The sequence below is a fragment of the Mesocricetus auratus genome, unplaced genomic scaffold (assembly GCF_017639785.1).
Source record: "Mesocricetus auratus isolate SY011 unplaced genomic scaffold, BCM_Maur_2.0 Super-Scaffold_100676, whole genome shotgun sequence".
In the NCBI taxonomy this organism is placed as follows: Eukaryota; Metazoa; Chordata; class Mammalia; order Rodentia; family Cricetidae; genus Mesocricetus; species Mesocricetus auratus.
Window position 1 is genome coordinate 183,775,554 of NW_024429266.1, and position 9,757 is coordinate 183,785,310.

Genomic DNA, 9,757 nt, shown 5'->3' on the forward strand with positions numbered 1-9,757 from the left:
TTTCTTTTGCTCTGAAGTAGCCAGCCATCGGCCACTTGGTCGGGGCTTGGGGCTGGAAACTGTTCCACCCGCCGGCCATCAGAGCGTCCTCCCTTCCCGGCCAGACCCCTGCCAGGCGCCAGGGTAATGAGGGGGTAAATGAGAGGTTGGGTGCTGCTAGGCGGAGGTGGTGAGGGTAATGACCAAGTGATTTGTGGCAGGTACCCCTCCCTTCTTTGCACCCCTGTCCTTCTTGCCTGTCTCAAACCGTTAACCCGTTAACCCGAGAGGGGAGTCAACCTAACATCAGGAAGGACATAGGCCTGGGATCCTCAGCCCCTTCGCTGTCCTCTGGCCATGGAGTCCAAAGTGTAGCCCTTATCTCCACTGGACCTGCTGGCCTGCCCTGGCAACCGGGCGGAAGGTTCTGTGGACTTTGCTTTTGATTCAGGGAGGGGTCAGGGGCCAGGCTGAACCCATACCCAACACTCCTGTCATTACCTAGGCCTGAAGGGAGGGGGAATACCAGCTGGGGGCAATGCTCGGGGACCGGAGTGGCCTTCCTAAGGGCTACACAGACCGTTTTCTCGAAAGTGGTACTGCACTGGCTGGTCTGATGTGAAAGGCTTTCTCACATTCCCAAGAGTCTGAGGGGAGTACTGGCTGTGTGAAATAAGAGGCATCCCGTGGCTCTGGGGGGATGGGCAGGCCCGAGACCCACTTTGGCGTCTTCCTCCTGCCAGAAGGTTCTGACACAACCTCTTACCATGCAAGGCATCCTGAAGGCCATGAAACCCTTTAGGAAGTCATCTCCCTGTGTTCGGGGCAAAGGGCGCTCACTAATTCTCACAGGCTCCCATGGCTCCTTTCGGTCTGCAGAAGCATCTTTACCGTTGGTTGTTTGAATCCTGTTCTCAGCCATAGATTTGCCTTCCAGTGTCCCTTTTCCGATTTTGATGAGGACTCGGTGTTGCAGATTTGCTCTGGACCTCTGGTTTCCTCCATCCTGCCTCCCAGCTGATCTGTGTGCACCGGGCAAGGGGTTGGGGGAGAATGGGACTCTGTCTGTTTCTAGCATTCACACTGTGTGTTGGTGGTGGCAGGAAGAGGAGGAGGGAGAAGAGGAAGACATATCCAGGCCTGACGAGAATGGCTATGAAGGAGAGAGAAGTTAATGATCCAGATGGTGATGATTACCGGCCATGTTAAATGATACCCCAGAGACGTTGGTGCTGAGGGCTCCCGGCTTCTCCTCCCACTGTTCCCAGATGGAGATGGAAGGAGGAGGAAGAGGGAAATTGGAATTGAGAAGGTACCAGAGACAGTCCTGGACTTGCATCTCCCTGGGGTGAGCTGCCTTCCACAGACCCAGGGAGAGTTAACCCTTTTGTTTCCCTCAAGGCTGAGGTCTCACCTCCACCTCCTACTGCCCCAGGGCCTGTACCTAGCCTCCCTGGCAGGAGAGGTTCCCACAGACACAGCTAAAGACAGAGGTGTGGCCGGCCACAGGTGTGTGGGCAGGTGGACTGTCCAACCGTCTTGTTCCATTCCTTCTAGTCTGGCTGTTCTTTCTGCAGCTGCTCCCTTTCTGGAAGCTCTTCTGTGCCTTGAGGATAGACTCCTGAGGTGGACTGAGACGGGAACACACCCGGAGTAACTTGACTAGGCCCCTCACTCAACTGAAGACTGGCATGCCAGAGGCATCCTCCTGAACAGAGGAGAACTCCTGGACTATTTTCCTTTTTGGCTTCCTTGGAAGTCCTAGGTCTCCATAACATGAACCACATTTTTTTTTTAACATGAACCACATTTTTTTTTCCTCTGAACCAGAAGCTCTTCATAAGGCCCCCAGCCTGACCCCATAGCTGAGGTGTCCTTCTATTATTCGAACTTGGAGACTCCAGGGGCTCCTTCCTAAAGATAACTTTTGGGCCTGGTGATGGGTCTTATGTGGGTTGGCATAAAGCCTCAAGAGGCAGGACGGCCTGGAAGACGAGCTTGAGCCCTGAGTCCTACCCATGCCACATCTCTAGGGAGAGGCGGGCCATCTGAGTTAATGAGGTGCTAGAAGTTGCTGGCAACAGGAGGCAGCCAATGGGAGCGTATGTCTTCTCTGAAGAGTAGGGGGCAGGCTGGGGACTTGAGCAGGTGGTGGCAGATCCGGAAGACAATGCATCCAAGGTGGCCAGACCACTGTACCCAGCTGCTGCTGGTTTACACCAGCACCGGGGCCTCCTGCTCTTCTCCCTGACGGCTTTCCTCCTGATCACAGGGCAAGGAGTAAGGAGTCTAGAGATAAATGAGAGAATTCCAGACTTGTGGGGAGACGAATGGGCAGACAGAACACCGATAAAGGTAGACACAGAAGTCATGAGCCAGGAACCATGCGCACACATTAGAGGGATCAGTTCCTACGTAGGAGAGGCAAGGAGGGCTTCCTGGAGGAACTGAGCTCTGTGGTGAGACCACAGTGCTGAGCACCAAGTGTATTGCTGGTGGGACCACAGGGAGGACCTCTGCAACAAACAGTGAACGCAGACCAGGTGGTGTGGGGAGATGCGGGACGGAAGCCTGGAGTGTGTGATGGAGAACACTTGTCCCAGCTTCCTAAGAGGCTGAAGCGGGAGCACTGTGTGAACCCAAGCGCTCACAGGCAGCTTGTGTGGCATAGTGAGAGCCTGACACAAAAACAAACAAACGAGGCTAACCAGACCGCTTGCTCTGGAGACAAGGCTGCAGGCCTGAGTTTGATCCTCAGGACCCACGTAATGGAAGGAAAGACTCTGACATCCACACACACATAAATATAGATGTAAAAAGAGAAAAAAAGGAAACAAGCAAACAGGGCCAGGGGTGTGGGTCAGTTGGTAGAACGCACCAGGCTCTGAGTTTGGTCCCTGGCACCAGTATAAACTCGGCATGGTGGCATCGGCCTCTTATTCTGGCGCTGGGAAAGTGGAGGCAGGAGCGTGAGAGCTTCAGTATCATCCTGGGATACATGAGGCTTGTGTCTAAACAAACAAAAAAGAATATGGAAACGGAGGGCTTCCCAAAGACTCCAGAGGAGCACTTGGACGGCATGCTGCTGGTCATGGAGCAGGAGGCAAGCGGCATGCCCCGGCGCCCCAACCCGAGACCTCCCGGCCACACGGGTCCCGAGGCCCTGCAAATTGTCCTCGTGCCCCAGCTTCCGGTCCGCCCACCCTGCTCACTCCCACGCCAAGCGCCCTGCACCTGGCCCCCAAGAGCAATCTCGTTGACCCAGAGTGACCCCAGAGCTTCCGCATCCTTTCTGTGCTCCACACGGGCTTCTGCTTGCCTTTTAATGATTGCTCCCTAGAGCATCTCTGGACAGACTCTCCCAGACCTGATTTCCATCTTAACCAGAAGCGGAGCCTACCTATCTCCTATTGCATGCTGCGTGGGGTAGTGAGAACCGGCGTGAGGTCAGCACGTGGCCTCTTTAAGCTTGAATCGGGGAAGTGAACTGGAGACCTGTAGACTTCTCAGTTGTCTTCTACTAGGTTAAGCGTCCCCACATGGTCTAGCATCAGTTGTGTGGTATGTGGGGTGAAATTCAGCAATACCAGGTCTTGGGTTTTGCTTTTTTTTTTTGAGTCAGAGTCTTGCTGTGTACCCCTGGCTTGCCCAGAACTTGTTATATAGGCCAATGTGGACTTCCAATTTAGGGTCATCCTCCTGTCTCTGTCTTCCGAGTGCTGAGATTCAGATGTGCGTCTAGTTTTCTTGAGTTTTAGGAAAGTAGAACTTCGAAGGGAAAGACCAAGTCCATGATAATAAGGTTTGTTCGTCAGGTATTTGACATTATCTTGTACCAGACACAGAAGACTGGATCCTGGGGATGCAGGCACAGACGGAAACCAAGCCTTTCCTTCATGAAGGACTGATGCACAAAGAGAACTTCTTGCTTGTGTGTGTGTATGTATGTATGTGGTGATGCACACCATTAATCCCAGCACTCGGAAGGCAGAGGTGAGTTCAAGACTAGCCTGGTCTAAAAGAACTAGTTCCAGGACAACCTCCAAAGCCACAGAGAAACCGTGTCTTGAAATGACCCCCCATATATATATGTGTGTGTGTGTGTGTGTGTGTGTGTGTGTGTGTATGTATATATATATATATTATTTGGAGCCAGGTGTGCCTTTAACCCCAGCACCCGGGAGGCAGAGGCAGGTGGATCTCTGTGAGTTTGAGGCCAGCCTGGTCTACAGAGTGAGACTCCAGAGAGTTTGTTTTGATAGCTCCCTGGGGACATCTCACCTTCCAAGCCAAGCATCTCTGGGTGATACTGACTTGAGGGGGTAGACCCCATTTCTTCTGGCGTTCAACGGCCTCCTGTTGGATCCCAGTCACGATTTCCACGTTTCTCCTGCTTCTCCCTGTGTGTCAGCATCCCTGAATCTGCCTCCGCTTTCCTGACGCTTTTGCTCAAGCAGTCTCCCTCAGTGGTACCCAAAATGCCCCCTGGCCACACTCACATCCCTCAAATCCCTCTCAGCCTGGTACTCAAGGCCCTCCCTGCTGTCACGGGTCCTGCTCATAGCGTCCCTTCAAAAGCGCTGTTGTTATTTCAGTCTCGACCACAACTATCTGTATGTTCTTCTCCGCCCTTCACTGAATGCTCCTGAAGCAGGGACGGCCCCTGGGATAGAGCTTGGTGCTAGCCTGGTGAATGCCCTGAACTGACTTGCTGGGAGACCCAGAACCTTGTCCCCTCTCTGTCCCTGCCTGCTCGTTAGAGGGCCAGTGTCTGAATGATTTTACACTGCCACCCCTGGTCTGGTGCAGGGCTAAGCGGGTTCTGTGGATGGGGCTGGCTCGGCAGGGCAGGGGCTAAGGCTCTTTGTGTGCGAGGATGTTTGCCAACTCCATCACTGAAGGAGGCCCTGAGGCACTGTGGGATTGTGAGGCTCTGCTGAGGAGGGCACAAGGGGACAGAGGAAGTAAGAAGAGGAACAGGGGGCCTCAGAGGCGGAGTGGCTGTGGGGTTTCCCCAGGGCCGGCCTTGGAGTCGGGTGTCTGATGTTCAGGCCTGCTCTCTGTCCGGGCCTTCCTCTGCTGTAGCCCCTAGAAGTCTTCCAGCACCGCAGCCACACTAGAAGGACCTTCCTGTCTCAGGGTCCCAGGAAGTCCTTAGCAGTGAGGCTCCCACCCGTGGAATGCTCCCTAAATCTCTCTATGCTTCCAGTGCGGAAGCTTCAGACATGGGAAAAGAGACAGACAAACAAACAACCAAAAACCAGAGAACAGCAGCAGCGGTTTCTCTGCAGTGGCTGCCCTGTGCTTTGACACTTAGGGGACCACCAGGCTGCCCCTAGTGGCCTCTCCTGGAAATAACAGTTGATTTGTTTTGGTTCTGTGGGACAGGAGTAGACAAGCCTATCTATGCCCGTTCTTTTGGAGGAGACCCACAAGGCCTTGCATTCTGAGGGCTGGCTGACATCCTTGAAGAGGGTGCCTGACTTGGCCTAACAACCTGCAAGGCTTCTCCCAAGTGAGATCTGATTTACACATGCATGCGATCACTTTCTTCAGGACCCCTCCTCCAAGTGCTTCTCTCTGTGCTGACTCTGGGTCTCCTGGGTTTCCGCAGCCTCAGGGTGTCCCCAGGACCCAGGCAAGTGAGCAGTTTAAGACTCAAGGTCAGTCCTTGCAAAAGTTTTAATGGCTAGGGCAGATTTGCTTTCAGCCCTAGTGCTTGTCACTTAGTCAGAGGTCACAGATCTGGCTCCTGGTGTCTGTGTGTGTCTTAAGACCCACTTGCCGGGGCAGCTGACTGTCCCAACCCTTCTCATTATGCCACTCCTTGTTCAGCCCAGGAACACAACAGCTCTAAATCATTATTTTTAATGTAATGGGACAATCCTGACTTTCAGGAAGTCCTTTCTCATCTCTGCCCTGCATTTGTCTGGCTCAAGCTTAATGGCCTCATGCTCCGGGGATTCCCTTCTCATTAGAGGCCCTCCTAAGATCATTTTCTTGAGCTATGACTCTCTAGAAGATTCTTGCCCCTTTCTTCAGGGACACTGTCTTCAGTGGAATACATGCAGGCTGGTAATGAGGCTGCAAGCACCGCCCTGTGTGTCAGGAACTGTTGCTGAGGACTCAGAAATGGCCATTTTCATTCTCCCCTCCCCCTCCCTAGTGAGGCTGGCGCTGCTGGCCAGACTGAGCTTCAGATGTGGATTAACCTGGCTGAAGCCACAGACAGAATGGGAAACACAATGATTCTGCCCTTACACCTAACAAGGTGTTAGCGTGGGCATGGGATCTGCCCCCATTCCTAACAGGAACGCTGGCTTCCTCTCAGAGGGCTAAGCTGACCTGGTCTCCACTCCAAGGCTGTGTTAATTCTCCTCACCTGCCGAATGTCCCTCCCTTACAGTCCTTGCTGTTCATGTATTCACTGGTTTGCCACTTTTAGAGTGCAAAAGGCCAGGTGTGGAGGCGTGGGCGCTAAGGAGGTAGGGTTGACTGAGTCCAGGAATTCAAGATCAGCCTGTTGTCTGGGCAGCACAACGAGTCCTCGTTTCGAGGAAGATAAGGAAGAAGAGGAGGAGGAAGAAGAAGTCACTGCCACAGATGTGGTGATCAGCGCCTATAATTCCCGCCCTTGAGAGTGGAAGTAGCATGATCAGCTGTTCAAGTCCGCACTCAGCTCCATAGTGAATGCAAGGCTTGCCTGGGCGGGAGGGACTGTCCCAAAGGAAGGCGTTGCAACCTAAGCTAGAAGAGCGCATGTGCACTGTGCGTGCAGCCCCAGATGCTTGGTGAGGCCTGCTGCCTGTGCCAGGGTGTCGGGGCTCCACTTAGTAGGAGGCGCTCTTTTCTCTCTCTCTCTCTCTCTCTCTCTCTCTCTCTCTCTCTCTCTCTCTCTCTCTCTCTCTCTCTCTCTCTCTCTCTCTCTCCCCGTGCTGGGAGTTTAACCCGGGGCTTTGTGTATGTAAAATAATTTATCACTGAACTCCACTCCCAGTTCAGGAGTTCCGGAAGCCCTTCATAGATGCTTTATTTTTTGTTTTGTTTTTTGATAGTCTCTCCACATATCCTTGGCTGTCCTGGAACTCAGTAAGTAGATCAGGCTGGCCTTGAACTCACAGAGGTCTTCCTACCTCTATCTCCTGAGTGCTGGGATTAAAGGTGTGGCTCACTACCACACAACCTCATAGACACACGGGCAGACTTGTCCATCTTTATATGTCAGATGAAGATTATGATAGCAAGAGTTTAGGATCTTTATAAGAATAACAGCTTATTTTAAAGTGATTATGGGACACAAGGCTCATGTTTTATTTCATCTAATCCTCACCAAAACCTCAGGAGGGACTGTGGATATAGCTCAGCCGGTAGAACATTTGCTTCTTGTGTGTGAAGCCTTGGTCCCCATCCCCAGCACCACAAAAAGCAGGCATGGTGGCACATGTCTGTCAGCCCAAGCACTCAAGACATGGATCAGAAGTTCAGGGTGATCCCGGGCTATATAGTGAGTTCAAGGCATGATATCCTGTCTAAACAAAACAAAACACACACACACACACACACACACACACACACACCCCAAAAGCAAAACCCACACAGGTATTATTATCCTATGACATGAGAAAATGGGCTCAGAAATGTCACCAAACATTTCCATGACGACAAAGTTAGCAGGAGCAAAATGCAGAATTTGAATTCAAGTTAGTTTCATTCCTTTTAACTGCTATCCTGTGGGAAATGAACAGATTGTATGCATAAATTAACCTCTTACCAAGCTAGCTAATTGCCTATCAGGGCATGGTGGCCCCATACCTGTATAAACCCACCACTCTATAGGTTGAAGCAACAGGATCTCAAGTTCAAAGCCAGCTTGGGGTACATTGTGAAATTCTGTTTGCCAAAACCAACACAAAAAGTAGCCAACAAAAACTTGCTTCTGCTCCAAGGCTCGTCTCATCATTCAGAGAAACAGAAATGTAACTGGCAAGGCCTTCATAAGGAATATTGGTATTTACTCCAATTTGTATGCCACGTGCCATGCTGTGTCCTTATAACCCCAGCTACTTGGGAGGCTAAGCCAGGAGAGTAGAGAATTGTAGGTCACACTGGGCTATACAGTAAGAGCTAAGCCAGCCAGTGCTGTGTGGAATAACCATGTTTCAGTAATCAAGTCAGTCAAGAGCAAGAGAGAAGAGAGAGAAGTCAAAGGAGACGAGCAGGCTTTTGTGAGTGTGTAGGCCGGTTCTGTCACTGGCATACAGTCCCTGACCTTTCATGACTCTGTCTAGGCTCCTTGGTAGCTTTCTCCCATACCAGCTCTGGTTTGAACTTGTGATTTGCTTGAACCAGTAATGTGTCATAGGAGTGGAAATGTAGCTCTCTGAACCTGAAGGTTGGAAAGCTTTTGTGCAGCTAGATGAAATGGCTGTCTACACTTACAAATTATTATTCTAACACTTGGGAGACTGAGGCAGGGAGATCATGAATGTGAAGAAAGCCTAAGCTGCACAGTAAGATTCCTCCTTCTCAAATAAACCAAACCAAAACCGAATCAAACCAAATCAAACCAAAACTGGCTTTGTGCTTTTTCATTCTCTCTCAAAAATCTTCCCACAAGCATGAGGAACAAGTCAGGAGTACCTTATGCGGGGTGAGAAACTTTGTGCCATGAACTCTGTCCTCCTGAGTCCTTCCCGGTTGTCTTAGTCACTGTTCTATTGCTGTGAAGAGACACCATGACCAAGGTGACTCTTATAAAAGAATGCTGTGGGATAATCTTTTTGTGCATTGTGAGGATGTGTCTGTCTTACCTTCTGATTGATTTACTAAAAAGCTGAAGGGCCAATAGCTAAGAGACCCTGCTGTGCAGATGAACAGTTGAGTGGGGCCTGTGAGAAGCTGGTGTGCCACTAGGTAGAAAAGCCTGCCTCAGTGCAGACCCAGCAGCTTCCCAGAGCTGGGGCGGGTAGGTGTGGCTCCCTGATTGTGCCTAGAGGCATGAGGCTAGGCTCTCATGAAAAAGCTAGCAGTAGCTGTGGCCCAAAACCAGTGGAGTAGCTTGCTGGTCTGACCCGAGGGAGGTGGAGCCAGCTGCCAGCTGCACGTGCTAAGCAGAGCCACAAAAACGTGCACTGAGGTGGTTTGGCCTTTGAAGACTTGGCTCAAGCTGCAGGCACTCAGAAAACCAGGTCTATACTGGAGGGCTGGTGTGGGGGGAGGGGGAGAGGAGACCCTCTGAACAGGTAGAGTATGCTTGGAAATGTGCTTAGGTGCTGAAGAAAGAACAGAAAATGGATATAGACAGTCATAGAAAAAAATAAAGTTTGAAAATAATAAAGTTAAGTCTTTAAAGAGAAGAGTAAAGTAATATAAAAAAGAATAAGTCACATAAGGATGGGAAATATTCCACAGGATGTTTGGGTTCTACATAGTGTGGAGAGCTATTGAATAGTAGAAAAAAATGCCAAATTAAAGCAGCCAATATATTTTAAGGATGTCTTAACTTCAGAATGGAAGTCAGGAAATACGTTGCATTGGGGCAAGAGGTTATACCTTTGTTCCCACAGGAAACAAAAAGCTATGGGTTTCTTCAAAATTAATAAAGATCAGATTTGACTGGGAAGGACTGGAAAATCTTGGCTGCAGACATAAATAAAAAGCAAAACAAGAGAAACTATAAGACAGGTGATGTATATGCTGAACCCTCTAGTATGCGAACAGCTCTGAGACTGGATGAGTCATGACAAATCTTGTTGGCTACAGGGTCCTCATGACTTGT